The sequence below is a fragment of the Oncorhynchus masou genome, chromosome 13, assembly GCF_036934945.1.
Source record: "Oncorhynchus masou masou isolate Uvic2021 chromosome 13, UVic_Omas_1.1, whole genome shotgun sequence".
NCBI lineage: Eukaryota > Metazoa > Chordata > Actinopteri > Salmoniformes > Salmonidae > Oncorhynchus > Oncorhynchus masou.
The window spans coordinates 87,089,197-87,106,235 of NC_088224.1; positions in this window are offsets into that span (position 1 = coordinate 87,089,197).

Genomic DNA, 17,039 nt, shown 5'->3' on the forward strand with positions numbered 1-17,039 from the left:
CCACCACAAGCCCTCTGTCCACCACTAGGTCCTTTGTCCACCACTAGGTCCACTGTCCACCACTAGGTCCTCTGTCCACCAATAGGCACTCTGTCCACCACTAGGCCCTCTGTCCACCGATAGGCACTCTGTCCACCACTAGGTCATCTGTCCCCCACTAGGTCCACCACTAGGTCCAATGTCCACCACTAGGTCCACCACCAGGTCCACCACTAGGCCCTCTGTCCACCACAAGGTCCTTTGTCCACCACTAGGTCCACCACTAGGTCCTTTGTCCACCACTACGTCCTTTGTCCACCACTTGGTCCACTACTAGGCCCTCTGTCCACCACTAGGCCCTCTGTCCACCACTAGGTCATTTGTCCACCACTAGGTCCACCACTAGATCCTCTGTCCACCACTATGTCATCTGTCCACCACTCGGACCTCTGTCCACCACTAGGTCCTCTGTCCACCACTAGGTCCTCTGTCCATCCACTACGTCCTCCGTCCACCACTACGTCCTCCGTCCACCACTAGGCACTCTGTCCACCACTATGTCCTCTGTCCACCACGAGGTCCTCTGTCCACCACGAGGTCCTCTGTCCACCACTAGGTCCTCTGTCCACCACTAGGTCCTCTGTCTACCACTAGGTCCTCTGTCCACCACTAGGTCCTCTATCCACCACTAGGCACTCTGTCCACCACTACATCCTCTATCCACCACTAGGCACTCTGCCCACCACTTGGTGCTCTCTACTAGGCCTTCTGTCCAACAATAGGTTCACCACTCTGCCCTCAATCCACCACTAGGTCCTCTGTCCACCACAAGGCATTCTGTCCACCACTAGGTCCACCACTCGGTCCACTGTCCACCACTAGGTCCACCACTAGGTCCACCACTAGGCCCTCGGTCCACCACTAGGTCCTCTGTCCACCACTAGGTCCTCTGTAAACCACTAGGTTCACCACTAGGCCCTCTGTCCACCACTAGGCCCTCTGTCCACCACTAGGCTCTCTGTCCACCACTCGGCCCTCTGTCTACCACTAGCTCCTCTGTCCACCACTACGTCCTCTGTCCACCACTAGGTACTCTGTCTACCACTAGGTCCTCTGTCCACCACTAGCTCCTCTGTCCACCACTAGGCCCTCGGTCTACCACTACGTCCTCCGTCCACCACTACGTCCTCCGTCCACCACTAGGCACTCTGTCCACCACTAGGTCCTCTATCTACCACTAGGCACTCTGTCCAGCACTACGTCCTCTGTCCACCACTAGGCCCTCTGTCCACCGATAGGCACTCTGTCCACCACTAGGTCCTTTGTCCACCACTAGGTCCACCACTAGGTCCACTGTCCACCCCTAGGTCCACCACTAGGTCCACCACTAGGCCCTCTGTCCACCACTAGGCCCTCTGTCCACCACTAGGTCCTTTGTCCACCACTAGGTCATTTGTCCACCACTAGATCCATTGTCCTCCACTACGTCCTCTGTCCACCACTCTGTCCACCATTAGGTCCTCTGTCCACCACTAGGTCCTCTGTCCACCACTAGGTCCACCACTAGATCCTCTGTCCACCACTACGTCCTCTGTCCATCCACTACGTCCTCCGTCCACCACTACGTCCTCCGTCCACCACTACGTCCTCCGGCCACCACTAGGCACTCTGTCCACCACTAGGTCCTCTATCCACCACTAGGCACTCTGTCCACCACTAGGTCCTCTGTCCACCACAAAGCCCTCTGTCCACCACTAGGTCCTTTGTCCACCACTAGGTCCACTGTCCACCACTAGGTCCTCTATCCACCAATAGGCACTCTGTCCACCACTAGGCCCTCTGTCCACCGATAGGCACTCTGTCCACCACTAGGTCATCTGTCCCCCACTAGGTCCACCACTAGGTCCAATGTCCACCACTAGGTCCACCACCAGGTCCACCACTAGGCCCTCTGTCCACCACAAGGTCCTTTGTCCACCACTAGGTCCACCACTAGGTCCTTTGTCCACCACTACGTCCTTTGTCCACCACTTGGTCCACTACTAGGCCCTCTGTCCACCACTAGGCCCTCTGTCCACCACTAGGTCATTTGTCCACCACTAGGTCCACCACTAGATCCTCTGTCCACCACTATGTCATCTGTCCACCACTCGGACCTCTGTCCACCACTAGGTCCTCTGTCCACCACTAGGTCCTCTGGCCATCCACTACGTCCTCCGTCCACCACTACGTCCTCCGTCCACCACTAGGCACTCTGTCCACCACTATGTCCTCTGTCCACCACGAGGTCCTCTGTCCACCACGAGGTCCTCTGTCCACCACTAGGTCCTCTGTCCACCACTAGGTCCTCTGTCTACCACTAGGTCCTCTGTCCACCACTAGGTCCTCTATCCACCACTAGGCACTCTGTCCACCACTACATCCTCTATCCACCACTAGGCACTCTGCCCACCACTTGGTGCTCTCTACTAGGCCTTCTGTCCAACAATAGGTTCACCACTCTGCCCTCAATCCACCACTAGGTCCTCTGTCCACCACAAGGCATTCTGTCCACCACTAGGTCCACCACTCGGTCCACTGTCCACCACTAGGTCCACCACTAGGTCCACCACTAGGCCCTCGGTCCACCACTAGGTCCTCTGTCCACCACTAGGTCCTCTGTAAACCACTAGGTTCACCACTAGGTCCTCTGTCCACCACTAGGCCCTCTGTCCACCACTAGGCTCTCTGTCCACCACTCGGCCCTCTGTCTACCACTAGCTCCTCTGTCCACCACTACGTCCTCTGTCCACCACTAGGTACTCTGTCTACCACTAGGTCCTCTGTCCACCACTAGCTCCTCTGTCCACCACTAGGCCCTCGGTCTACCACTACGTCCTCCGTCCACCACTACGTCCTCCGTCCACCACTAGGCACTCTGTCCACCACTAGGTCCTCTATCTACCACTAGGCACTCTGTCCAGCACTACGTCCTCTGTCCACCACTAGGTCCTCTGTCTACCACTAGGTCCTCTGTCCACCACTAGGTCCTCTGTCCACCACTACGTCCTCTATCCACCACTAGGCACTCTGCCCACCACTTGGTGCTCTCTACTAGGCCTTCTGTCCAACAATAGGTTCACCACTCTGCCCTCTTTCCACCACTAGGTCCTCTGTCCACCACAAGGCCCTCTGTCCACCACTAGGTCCTTTGTCCACCACTAGGTCCACTATCCACCACTAGGTCCTCTGTCCACCGCTAGGTCCACCACTAGGTCCTCTGTCCACCACTAGGCCCTCTGTCCACCACTAGGTCGTCTGTCCACCGCTAGGTCCACCACTAGGTCCTCTGTCCACCACTAGGTCCACCACTCGGTCCTTTGTCCACCACTAGGTCCTTTGTCCACCACTCGGTCCACCACTAGGCCCTCTGTCCACCACTAGGTTCACCACTAGGCCCTCTGTCCACCACTAGGTTCACCACTAGGCCCTCTGTCCACCACTAGGTCCTCTGTCCACCACTAGGTCCTCTGTCCACCACTATTTTCACCACTAGGCCCTCTGTCCACCACTAGGCCCTCTGTCCACCACTAGGCCCTCTGTCCACCACTAGGTTCACCACTAGGCCCTATATCCACCACTAGGTTCACCACTAGGCCCTCTGTCCACCACTAGGCCCTCTGTCCACCACTAGGCCCTCTGTCCACCACTAGGCCCTCTGTCCACCACTCGGCCCTCTGTCCACCACTAGGCCCTCTGTCCACCACTAGGCCCTCTGTCCACCACTAGGCCCTCTGTCCACCACTAGGTCCTCTGTCCACCACTAGGTCCTCTGTCCACCACTAGGTCCTCTGTCCACCACTAGCTCCTCTGTCCACCAAGTTCTCGTACCACCAATAGATGTAGTATAATGAATAATTAACATCAGGGGGTGTCTCTCTGGAGATTGCAGTTTTAGCATAACAAAGAGATAGGACTTCAGTCTAAATTATACATATTATAAATTATACATGGTATATATTATAAATTCTCTACAGTCTGATGATGGGCATTCTGGTTGGGGACAGTCAATGCATTATATTTTGGATTACCTTTTAAAACATTTATAAACTCTTCTGAAATGTTGGAACCACTGACAGAATATACAGAATGCCGTTGTTTTGGTGTAATTGGGCATTGGATACCTAATTGTTATGTTAATAGTTTCATATCTTCCACCTCAGGCCTTTCTACTGACAAGTTACTGATTCTGGGGTTATATTCTAGGTTTATGATTATGTGCTAGTTACCCTTAAATAATCTTCCATTTAAATTACTGAACTTTTCATTGGGCTCAAACTTGAGCAAATGTCTTAATAAGACCATACTTTTGCTTAAGTCAAGCTGGCAAACATGGAATATTTCCACAAAGCTTTCAATTGAGTATCTCAGGTTAGAATTTAGACATCCTTATTGAACCATTCTAAAACAAAATATCATGTAGGAATGTCAATTTGTCTGCGGCTGACGGGTTTTAATAAATGCAATGTGCCAGATACCTATGACCTAAGTCCTATTGAAGATAAAGGTGTCCATATAGTAGAGATTATAAATCTAGTTTTAGACCGGGTTAGGAAAAGAGCTTTAACAATGATAAAACAAAGCACTCTGACCCCGACAGCAGTAAAGCGGAAAAGGTAAATCGAAGATAAGAAAAAGTCATTTTCAAATGTGTAAATCACTATTTCCATCCTCAGGAAAGAGATGATGAAGCGAACACAGCTTCCTGATTCAACCTAGGTACCGTATATACACTTCAAATGGTGTATAAACTACTGTATAAAATACATTGAAAAACTTCCATAATTAAAATTAAACATATGACCAATATATGGTGTGATATACCTCGGCATTCAGGGCTCGAACCACCCAGTTTATAATTAAACATATCCTGCAGTCAAATGACCGAGTGTCCTCATGGGCTGAATGTTATTCATATTTTGCATGTTTCTATGTCAAACGATTTATATTTCAGTCTTATTTTGTGTATATTAAGTGTCATATTGGGACGTAAACTCAAAATTGAATACATTTCAACTCTATTTTGTGACATGACATGGGGTGGCAGGTTGGTTGCTAGATTGAATCCCTGAGCTGACAAGGTGAAAACATGTCATTCTGCCCTTGAACAAGGCAGTTAACCCACTGCTCCTACGCCTAGTTACAGTTTCTCAGTCGCTTTGGTGCATTTTTCACATCATCCCTAACATGTGCAAAATAATAAGTGCATTTCTCAGAACAATTTGTACAAATTGTAATATACAATAGATATGTTTCTAAAGCTAGTCAGTCACTAAAAATCCTTAGTACATCTCTCAAAAGTAAATATTCATGCCAATGATCATGTCAGTGTCATCAGAATGATAAGTCATTGAGTCGTTGTTCACGGACAAGGTCGTCAAAATGTTTAGGCATGTTGTCAATGTAACTGTGACAGTATTACCTGATGTAAACTTAGGCTACAGTTTGGATGACAGTTACTGTATTGAAAATGCACAAGGCTGCACTTCTATGGCATATATCAATTTCAACAGTGCTATTTACATATTACTGTATGTGGGTTATTGATTGAAAGAGACTGGACAACCCAAGGGGCACAAAGGAAAAAAAACTAAATTAGAAAGAAACACAGGAAACCACCCCTAAGGCACAACTTTGTCCGCAGCACTGTTGTGCTGTCTCTACACATCCAGACGTTCCTGTCTGTCGACCCACATATTCTCATACACATCACACCGGTTATTTTCCCTTCCAATGCAACGTGGAAAGAATCTTTTGGAATGCCTTATCCATCCTCTACAGGCGTCTACAATGATGTCCTCACATGCTGCATCCATTGCAGCCAGCAGGGTCATCTGTGTGTGTGGCTGACGATCGTACACCTTCCACCTCCATGCTGAAAAGAACTCCTCAATTTGCTTAAGGAATTGTGAATAAGGTGGGAGGAATTTTATGAGCATCCTCGGGTGGGTCACAAACCATTGCCTTATGTTTGATCGATGGAAACTCACATTATCACAAATGACCACATACTTTGGCAAATCCTCTCTAAACAGACCCCTCTCATCATCAGGGATGAGAGCCCTGTAGAGAGTCTCTAAAAAGTTGAGTAGATGCTGGGTGTTGTATGGCCCTATAAGGGGGATATGGGTTAGGACACCATGCTCCGAAATAGCAGCACACATGGTGATATTTCCTCCCCGTTGGCCTGGCAAATCCACAGTAGCTCTGTGACCGATGATATTCCGACCCCGCCTTCTGCATTTGGGAGGGTTAACTTGATTCCAACTCCATTATACACTATATCCCAGGACACACAGTTGAATTTGTTTTGGTAAGGAAGAGTGACATAAAATGTACATATATTGCATGTTCCTTCCACAGCAATGGAAAGGTGTGCAGTTTATGCTTACTGTACTATGTATCACTATAAAATGTTGCTGTAAAGTAGTTACATAGATATATGTTTTACCTGTAAATACTGGTACCGTAGCTCCTTAACTCTGTCCTCATTCCTTTGGAATGGTACACGGGACAGCTGTTTCATACTCATCTGGTTTCTATGCAGCACCCTGTCGATGGTTGAGATGCTAACCGTATGGATGTTTTCAAAGACATCGTTGTCTTCTATAATGGTCCTTTATATTTCCCTGAGTCTCATGGCATTGTTTGCTAGGACCATGGTGCAAATAGCCTCCTCCTGTTGAGGTGTGAAAAGGCGTCCTCTGCCACCGGTTTGAGGTCATCTTGCAGTCCTATGTGGGGAAAATGCAGTGATGCATCGCACACTTTCACATAGACAAAAACTATGCGAACACACATTTTACTCTAAAACATACAGGTGGGTGCATGTAAGGTGCAGTATGTATCTGTATAGAGTATATTTCTGTATGCTATGAAATACAAGAGGACTACTGTAATATGAAGCATTGTTGGAAGTATACAGTATACTGCTTATATACAGTAACAGTGCACTGTACATTGGTGGACATACCTGTTCTCTCTTCGAAGCGTTTGAACTATTGATCTCCCAATATTCGGCTGCACCCTTCGAACCGCCTCAGCCATTTTAAGGCCATGATTGACAACATGGTCTACAATAGTGGCCCTTATGTCATCAGATATGCGCCTAAATCAAATCAAATGTATTTATATAGCCCTTCGTACATCAGCTGATATCTCAAAGTGCTGTACAGAAACCCAGCCTAAAACCCCAAACAGCAAGCAATGCAGGTGTAGAAGCACAGTGGCTAGGAAAAACTCCCTAGAAAGGCCAAAACCTAGGAAGAAACCTAGAGAGGAAACAGGCTATGTGGGTTGGCCAGTCCTCTTCTGGCTGTGCCGGGTGGAGCCTATGTCCTCTTCTGCTTCTTCCTCTGTTTTGCCTTCCACCATGCATCCTTGCTCCTCTTCTTCCTCCTCCTCTTGGCTGTTGACCCTGTTCGTTTCCTGGTCCATCCATTACTGGAAAATTGCAACTCTGTGTTGTGGTCTGTCTATATATGCTTGCCAATAGATTCTTCATGAGATGCATCTTTGAGCAATTTAGACAACTGGTTGATTGTTGGTTGAACTAACACTTTACATTCCTTCATGACTGGGGGTCAATTTCACCTGAACGATTCATCAATTCACGTTTTTGTACAAAAGGTCTAATAAAAATGTGCAAAACTACGCGTGACAGTTTATGACAAATAGTTCAACAATTTTGCATTTAATGGCTTATGCAAGGAACTAATGCCTAGATGTTTTGAGGGGTAAGACTATTCAACAGAGAACCATCTACTACATTTTGATCAACATGATGGAAAAAAGCTGACACTTGTACATTATCAATTGCAATTTGCTCAAAGGAATAAGAAATTGCTTTAATGATGTGCACAAGTGACTAGATGATTTGGAATTTGTACTAGTATCAAGAACTGCACTTTTGATCTAAGAAATGCACCAAAGCGACTGAGAAACTGTAAATAAATAAAATACATGGTCAGATGTATTTTTTTAAGACCCATTACTATGTGTGTGAGGTGTATACTGTTGTTTCTAAGTAGATGTGTTTAAGACGACCAGGAAACACTATGTGACCCTGATGTAGCCCACTGCAGTAAAAGGTTAAAACAGCATAAAACCTTGCATACAATTGAATAGGTAAACATTGGTGCATTCGACTTATTCTCCTGTCCAGGGCACAAATATCCCTTTCATCCAATGTATATACGCATTTACATGTGAGTCATTTAGAAGACGCTCTTATCCAAAGCCACTTACAGTAGTGAGTGCACACCTTATTAATAATGACAATCAATGCCTCAACTTCTCATTACTGCACTCATCTTATCATTCACATTGCTCTTTTTTTCCCAAAGCTGCTTTGAGGAGGAAGAGGAGGAGGAAGAGGAGGAGGAAAAGAAGAAGAAGGTTGGAGGAGAAAAAAAGAGGTAAGGAAGTGATAGATCTCACTGACGAATGTAGAGGCACTGATGAACGATGCCGTTATCAATGAACAAGATAGGAAATCAGTCTGAGGTGTGGTTATTATTTGATCTCTTAACCAGCATGATTTTAACGCCCTCTTGAAAGTTAGATGTCTGAGAGATGCCACCTAAACTCCGGTAGGGTGTGGGAAGGAGGGTGGGCCGCTGCATTTCATAGGACGGGGTTCATCAACTACTGTAGATTCAGCCATGGGAGGTTTTTCTTCAGCGGGTGGTTGGGGGGCTAGAACACAATTACAAATCATTTGTAAACTGCACATTGACAGCAATAATCCCAAACAGATATAATATTTTAGTTTACTATAATTTCAAACCATTTTCAGATTTGTGTCGGACCACATGTCCCTCTGTTATTATTAAACTTTGGAACAGATTTCCTGGTGATTTTACAGTCTTTTACGTCTAACAATGAAAATAAAAATATCTGGCTTTAAACTTCTTCACAACAGTATCTCGGACCTGCCTGGTGTGTTCCTTGTTCTTCATGATGCTCTCTGCGCTTTTAACGGACCTCTGAGACTATCACAGTGCAGGTGCATTTATACGGAGACGTGATTACACACAGGTGGATTGTATTTATCATCATTAGTCATTTAGGTCAACATTGGATCATTCAGAGATCCTCACTGAACTTATGGAGAGAGTTTGCTGCACTGAAAGTAAAGGGGCTGAATCATTTTGCACGCCCAATTTTTCAGTTTTTGATTTGTTAAAAAGGTTTGAAATATCCAATAAATGTCATTCCACTTCATGATTGTGTCCCACTTGTTGTTGATTATTCACAAAAAATACAGTTTTATATCTTTATGTTTGAAGCCTGAAATGTGGCAAAAGGTCGCAAAGTTCAAGGGGGCCGAATACTTTCCCAAGGCACTGTATTTAATTTTGTTGCTCAGAAAATTTGAAGGACCATTTTTAAAATCCTGTGGTCCAAATTCAGCCCGCGTCCCACCAGTTGGGGAACCCTGCTACAGGATAAGGTATATAACTATCGTGTGGCTGTCCCAGTGAGCTGAAAAATGTTGTGTTATTGTGCTCATTTACAATTAATTATTTCTTCCACTCGTACTCTCAGTGAAAACATAGTGTTCTTCAGGTTAAATACTACCCATACAGACAGACAGACAGACAGACAGACAGACAGACAGACAGACAGACAGACAGACAGACAGACAGACAGACAGACAGTGATCAGGCCTAATACCTGATACCTGCATTTCCACTGTATCTGGTAGAAGGTAAATGAAGGTGTGAGTGAGTGAGATTCAGAGTGCATTTTTATGCCTGCAGGTGCATATTTGTTTGGCTGTGTGTGTTTTAGCTGTCAGCATAGAATACAGGTAAGTCGTGTGTGTGTGTGTGTGTGTGTGTGTGTGTGTGTGTGTGTGTGTGTGTGTGTGTGTGTGTGTGTGTGTGTGTGTGTGTGTGTGTGTGTGTGTGTGTGTGTGTGTGTGTGTGTGTGTGTGTGTGTGTGTGTGTGTGTGTGTGTGTGTGTGTGTGTGTGTGTGTGTGTGTGTGTGTGTGTGTGTGTGTGTGCCTGTAGGTGTATGTGTGTGTATCCATGATGTTGACAGTAATTAGAGAGTAATATCTCTCCTCTTCATGATGAAGACAAACGAGCTGACAGCAGAGAGAGCCTCAAACCACCACACAATAATGGTAATGTGGCACACACTAACACACACTGGCACAGACGCACATAGACACACACTAACACACACAAACACCCACTAACACACGTGCACAGACACACTAACACATACAAACACCCACTAACACACGTTCACAGACACACACTGACACACACAGACACCCACTGAAACACACGTTCACAGACACACACAGACACACACTAACACTCACTGGCACAGACTCACATAGTGTGTGTCTACACACACGTGCATAGACACACAGTAACACACACGTGCACAGACACACTCATAGATGTAGTGAAACCACCAGACACTATGCATCACTTCTCTTGGTGAATGCCGTTGATTACCCCAACAAAACTAACAAAACTAACATAACTCAAGGAGAAATTATACTCAGTCGTGTCTTTTTCTGCTTCAGTCCAATTTCCCTGCTGAATTACACCCGGTAATTACTCTTGGTAATCAGTCCTGGTAATCAGTCCTGGTAATTACACCTGGTAATTACTCTTGGTAATCAGTCCTGGTAATTACTCCTGGTAATTACTCTTGGTAATCAGTCCTGATAATCAGTCCTGGTATCTACACCTGGTAATTACACCTGGTAATCAGTCCTGGTAATCAGTCCTGGTAATCAGTCCTGATATCTACACCTGGTAATTACTCCTGGTAATTACTCCTGGTAATCAGTCCTGGTAATCAGTCCTGGTAATTACTCCTGGTAATTACACCTGGTAATCAGTCCTGGTAATCAGTCCTGGTAATCAGTCCTGGTAATTACTCCTGGTAATTACTCTTGGTAATCAGTCCTGATAATCAGTCCTGGTATCTACACCTGGTAATTACACCTGGTAATCAGTCCTGGTAATCAGTCCTGGTAATCAGTCCTGGTATCTACACCTGGTAATTACACCTGGTAATCAGTCCTGGTAATCAGTCCTGATAATCAGTCCTGGTATCTACACCTGGTAATTACACCTGGTAATCAGTCCTGGTAATCAGTCCTGGTAATCAGTCCTGATATCTACACCTGGTAATTACACCTGGTAATTACTCCTGGTAATCAGTCCTGGTAATCAGTCCTGGTAATCAGTCCTGGTAATTACACCTGGTAATTACTCCTGGTAATCAGTCCTGGTAATTACACCTGGTAATTACTCCTGGTAATCAGTCCTGATATCTACAACTGGTAATTACTCCTGGTAATTACTCCTGGTAATCAGTCCTGGTAATTACTCCTGGTAATTACTCCTGGTAATCAGTCCTGATATCTACAACTGGTAATTACTCCTGGTAATTACTCCTGGTAATCAGTCCTGGTAATCAGTCCTGGTAATTACACCTGGTAATTACTCCTGGTAATCAGTCCTGATATCTACACCTGGTAATTACTCCTGGTAATCAGTCCTGATATCTACACCTGGTAATTACTCCTGGTAATCAGTCCTGGTATCTACACCTGGTAATTACTCCTGGTAATCAGTCCTGGTAATCAGTCCTGGTATCTACACCTGGTAATTACTCCTGGTAATCAGTCCTGGTATCTACACCTGGTAATTACTCCTGGTAATCAGTCCTGGTAATCAGTCCTGGTATCTACACCTGGTAATTACTCCTGGTAATCAGTCCTGGTATCTACACCTGGTAATTACTCCTGGTAATCACTCCTGGTAATCAGTCCTGGTAATCAGTCCTGGTATCTACACCTGGTAATTACTCTTGGTAATCAGTCCTGGTAATCAGTCCTATCAAAACCTCCTAACACATATTACACATTAGAGACAGAAGAGATGGTTTCTCTTTTTAATTACAGAAAAAAACAGGTAGAATCGAAAGGTAATTTCAGAGTTCAACAACAGCGGTAATCTGACAGCTAAATGTATATAATCACAGTGGGTGTGATATAATCACACACACCCACACAGACACACACAGCCAGAGTGATTGCCCGCGTTGGCCAACCCTGACCTTACCAGTAATATCTCGCCACACAACTGCCCACCCTCTCGCCATTGATATGTCAAATATGTGGTTGGCATGGCAACACTGTGAACCATTGCCTGTCAGTCACGAACCACCATTCAGCATGTCACTTGCCCCCAATCACTGAGACATCTCATCAAACACACACACACATACACACACACACGCACACAGGTGTCCGTTCAATCACACCATTCAAATGACTCTCACGTCTCTCAACGCATTGCGGCTGATGATAAAAATAACATTTACATGGTGTATAGTGTTGGTGTGTGGCCTTGTCTCTCCCTGCTGCATACAGGGTGATAGTGTTGTTATTGTTCTGCTTGTTGTGGGTGTAAAAACGATCTCCTAGTTCACTACTGCTGATGTTTGGGTCTACAGAGGAGTGGTGTAATGGGAGCTGATTAACCCTTACACAATTCACTTCCAAAAACTGCAAAGTAAGGAGAACGAGGTATGCCTCAGGCTTTAATAAAACACTGGGGAATTAACATACACACAGATACACACTACACACACAGGGTTATGCTGATGCATAGACTTTAATGACAGTTTTTTTGTTTTTTTTGTGGAGAACAACGTTTTACCTAAAGAGTGACATTTGAGGTTAACTTGTTGTTTTGCACCAGACAACAACGCATCATACAGTTTCTGGAAGTAGAAACTGTAACTTGACACAGATCTAAGATCAGCTAACAGTCCACAAGACCTGACTGACATTATGTCCATGCTCAAACGTCATCAGATTCTCCTCACAACTTAGTTCACCTCTATTTATTGGCAGCTATTTTGTGTCTATTTTGTGTCTGCTTACAACATGCATTGAGGCACACACACACACACACACACACACACACACACACACACACACACACACACACACACACACACACACACACACACACACACACACACACACACACACACACACACACACACACACACACACACACACACACACACACACACACACACACACACACACACACACTGTTCAGGTCAACTGTAATGACTCTTAAAGAAGGAGTGCACACACACACTTAGATTTGACCTTACCACGGGAATTATAGGACGGGAGGAGGTGAAAGCAACTCAAGGTGGAGTAAGGAAAACGTAGGCATTTGACGACACCTTTTATATCTGCTGTAAACTGTGTGCATGAGGAATAAAATTTGATTTAATTTTTGATTCGGGAAAAGAGCCTGCCAATCCATCCAAATAAGCAGCGGCAAAACGTATAATAAAGTTGACAGATTTGTCATTCATCGTCACAAGGACGTTCCCTATGTGAGGTAGGGAAGGTGGAGAGGACAGGAGTAAGGTAAGATGTAGGGGAGACAGTAGTGAGGATAGATATAGGGGAGACAATAGTAAGGTAGGATATAGGGGTTGGTATTAAGGTAGAATGTAGGGGAGACAGTAGTAAGGTAGGATATAGGGGAGACAGTAGTGAGGATTGATATAGGGGAGAAAGTAGTGAGGATGGATATAGGGGAGACAGTAGTGAGGATGGATATAGGGGAGAATGTAGTAAGGTAGGATATAGGGGAGACAGTAGTAAGGTAGGATATAGGGGAGAATGTAGTAAGGTAGCAAATAGTGGTCGGTATTAAGGTAGAATGTAGGGGAGACAGTAGTATGGTAGAATGTAGGGGAGACAGTAGTGAGGATGGATATAGGGGAGACAATAGAAATGTAGTATATAGGGGTTGGTATTAGGGTAGGATGTAGGGGAGACAGTAGGAAAGTAGGATATAGGGGAGTCAGTAGTGAGGATGAATGTAGGGGAGAGGTAGTGAGGATGGATATCGGGGAGACAGTAGTGAGGATGGATATAGGAGAGACAGTAGTAAGGTAGGATATAGGGGAGAATGTAGTAAGGTAGGAATAGGGGTCGGTATTAAGGTAGGCTGTAGGGGAGACAGTAGTGAGGATGGATATATGGGAGAAAGTAGTGAGGATGGATATAGGGGAGACAGTAGTGAGGATGGATATAGGGGAGCCAGTAGTAATGTAGGATGTAGGGGAGACAGTAGTGAGGATGGATATAGGGGAGACAGTAGTGAGGATGGATATAGGGGAGACAGTAGTGAGGATGGATGTAGGGGAGACAGTAGTGAGGATGGATATAGCGGAGACAGTAGTGAGGATGGATATAGGGGAGACAGTAGTCAGGATGGATATAGGGGAGACAGTAGTGAGGATGGATATAGGCGAGACAGTAGTGAGGATGGATATAGTGGAGACAGTAGTGAGGATGGATATAGGGGAGACAGTATTATGGTAGGATGTAGGGGAGACAGTAGTGAGGATGGATATAGGGGAGACAGTAGTGAGGATGGATGTAGTGGAGACAGTAGTGAGGATGGATGTAGGGGAGACAGTAGTGAGGATTGATGTAGGGGAGACTGTAGTATGGTAGGATGTAGTGGAGACAGTAGTGAGGATGGATATAGGGGAGACAGTAGTGAGGATTGATGTAGGGGAGAGAGTAGTATGGTAGGATGTAGTGGAGACAGTAGTGAGGATGGATATAGGGGAGACAGTAGTGAGGATTGATGTAGGGGAGACAGTAGTATGGTAGGATGTAGTGGAGACAGTAGTGAGGATGGATATAGGGGAGACAGTAGTGAGGATGGATATAGGGGAGACAGTAGTGAGGATGGATATAGGCGAGACAGTAGTGAGGATGGATATAGTGGAGACAGTAGTGAGGATGGATATAGGGGAGACAGTATTATGGTAGGATGTAGGGGAGACAGTAGTGAGGATGGATGTAGGGGAGACAGTAGTGAGGATTGATGTAGGGGAGACAGTAGTATGGTAGGATGTAGGGGAGACAGTAGTGAGGATGGATATAGGGGAGACAGTAGTGAGGATTGATGTAGGGGAGACAGTAGTGAGGATTGATGTAGGGGAGACAGTAGTGAGGATGGATATAGGGGAGACAGTAGTGAGGATTGATGTAGGGGAGACAGTAGTATGGTAGGATGTAGGGGAGACAGTAGTGAGGATGGATATAGGGGAGACAAAGGGATGAAATCGGGGCGGTGGCATCTGTGTTGTTTGTGGGGGCTTGGCTGAACCAATGACAGAAAGGCATACAGAGAAACATGTTTCACTGTGAAAGGTGAGTGGCCACTGGGGAGCTCTGACGCAAGCTCACAAACACACACACACACACACACACACACACACACACACACACACACACACACACACACACACACACACACACACACACACACACACACACACACACACACACACACACACACACACACACTTTCCTCTCCCCATCTCCTTTCCTTCACATCGTTGATTTAAAAGAACTGAACAGGCAGAACCATATCACTGAAGCCATCCACCATGATGCTTCCTCCACAGTAATTAGCCAATGGAGTCATTGAATGTCCTGAGCACCAACTGGCTCTGGTCATCTTAGCTACAGTGTATATAGCCAGGTGTTGATGATTCAAGTCAGGCTCTTACCCTGTGTTCCTGTGTGCTCGGTGGCGGTGGCAGCGGAAGCATAGGAACTTAAATTCTCTGCTGGTTGAAGGGAAGAACACTGTGAGAGCTGTGTTCCTACAGCCCAGAGCATAGGGACTCAAGGTACATTTCATCCTCTGCTGTGTGAAGGGAAGAACACTGTGAGAGCTGTGTTCCTACAGCCCAGAGCATAGGGACTCAAGGTACATTTCATCCTCTGCTGTGTGAAGGGAAGAACACTGTGAGAGCTGTGTTCCTACAGCCCAGAGCATAGGGACTCAAGGTACATTTCATCCTCTGCTGTGTGAAGGGAAGAACACCGTGAGAGCTGTGTTCCTACAACCCAGAGCATAGGGACTCAAGGTACATTTCATCCTCTTCTGTGTGAAGGGAAGAACACTGTGCGAGTCGTGTTCCTACATCTGTGACATACATTTAGTGCCCAGCTCTACATCTCCCTGCTGGGTAATTTCAACCTCTGCGCATCCCTCCTGAGTCAATCTGGCATTTTCACAACCAAAAAGAGAGAGGGAGGATGAGGAGGAGAGGAGGAGGGGAAGGAAAGGGGAAAACACGCTTCCAATAGCTGGAGAAGTGAAAACAGTACAGATCAGTGATGACAGAGAACAGACTTCCTGCCAACCACGCAGAGAAAAACCATAAATACAGGAAGTGTTCTTTCACATCATATGATCATCAGATGTGTTGTCAAGCAAACACTTGGCTGTCATACCGCTGATACCGCTGAATGGGTTTGATGGTGCGTGTATACGTGTGTGTGTGTGTCAGAGTTAATTTAGGCGATGTGTGTGCACGTTGTTCCATGTGTGTGTGTGAATCCGTGTGTGTGTTTGTTTGGATCCGTGTGTGTTTGTTTGTGTGTGTGTGCGTGTGTGTGTGTGTGTGTGTGTGTGTGTGTGTGTGTGTGTGTGTGTGTGTGTGTGTGTGTGTGTGTGTGTGTGTGTGTGTGTGTGTGTGTATGTGTGTCATGTTCTCCCCTGCTCATTATGGCGGGACATTTACCTCTGTGACTAAGCCACAATTACTGACTGGGTATCAAGCTCCACACTCCTTAATCTGTCTGTCAGAGAGATGGAATGACAACACGTTGTAGCTGTCTGTCAGAGAGAAAGAATGACAACAAGCTGAATCTGTCTGTCAGAGAGATGGAATGACAGCAAGCTGAATCTGTCTGTCTGTCACAGAGAAGGAATGACAACACGCTGAATCTGTCTGTCAGAGAGATGGAATGACAACAAGCAGAATCTGTCTGTCAGAGAGATGGAATGACAACAAGCTGAATCTGTCTGTCAGAGAGATGGAATGACAACAAGCTGAATCTGTCTGTCAGAGAGATGGAATGACAACAAGCGGAATCTGTCTGTCAGAGAGATGGAATGACAACAAGCGGAATCTG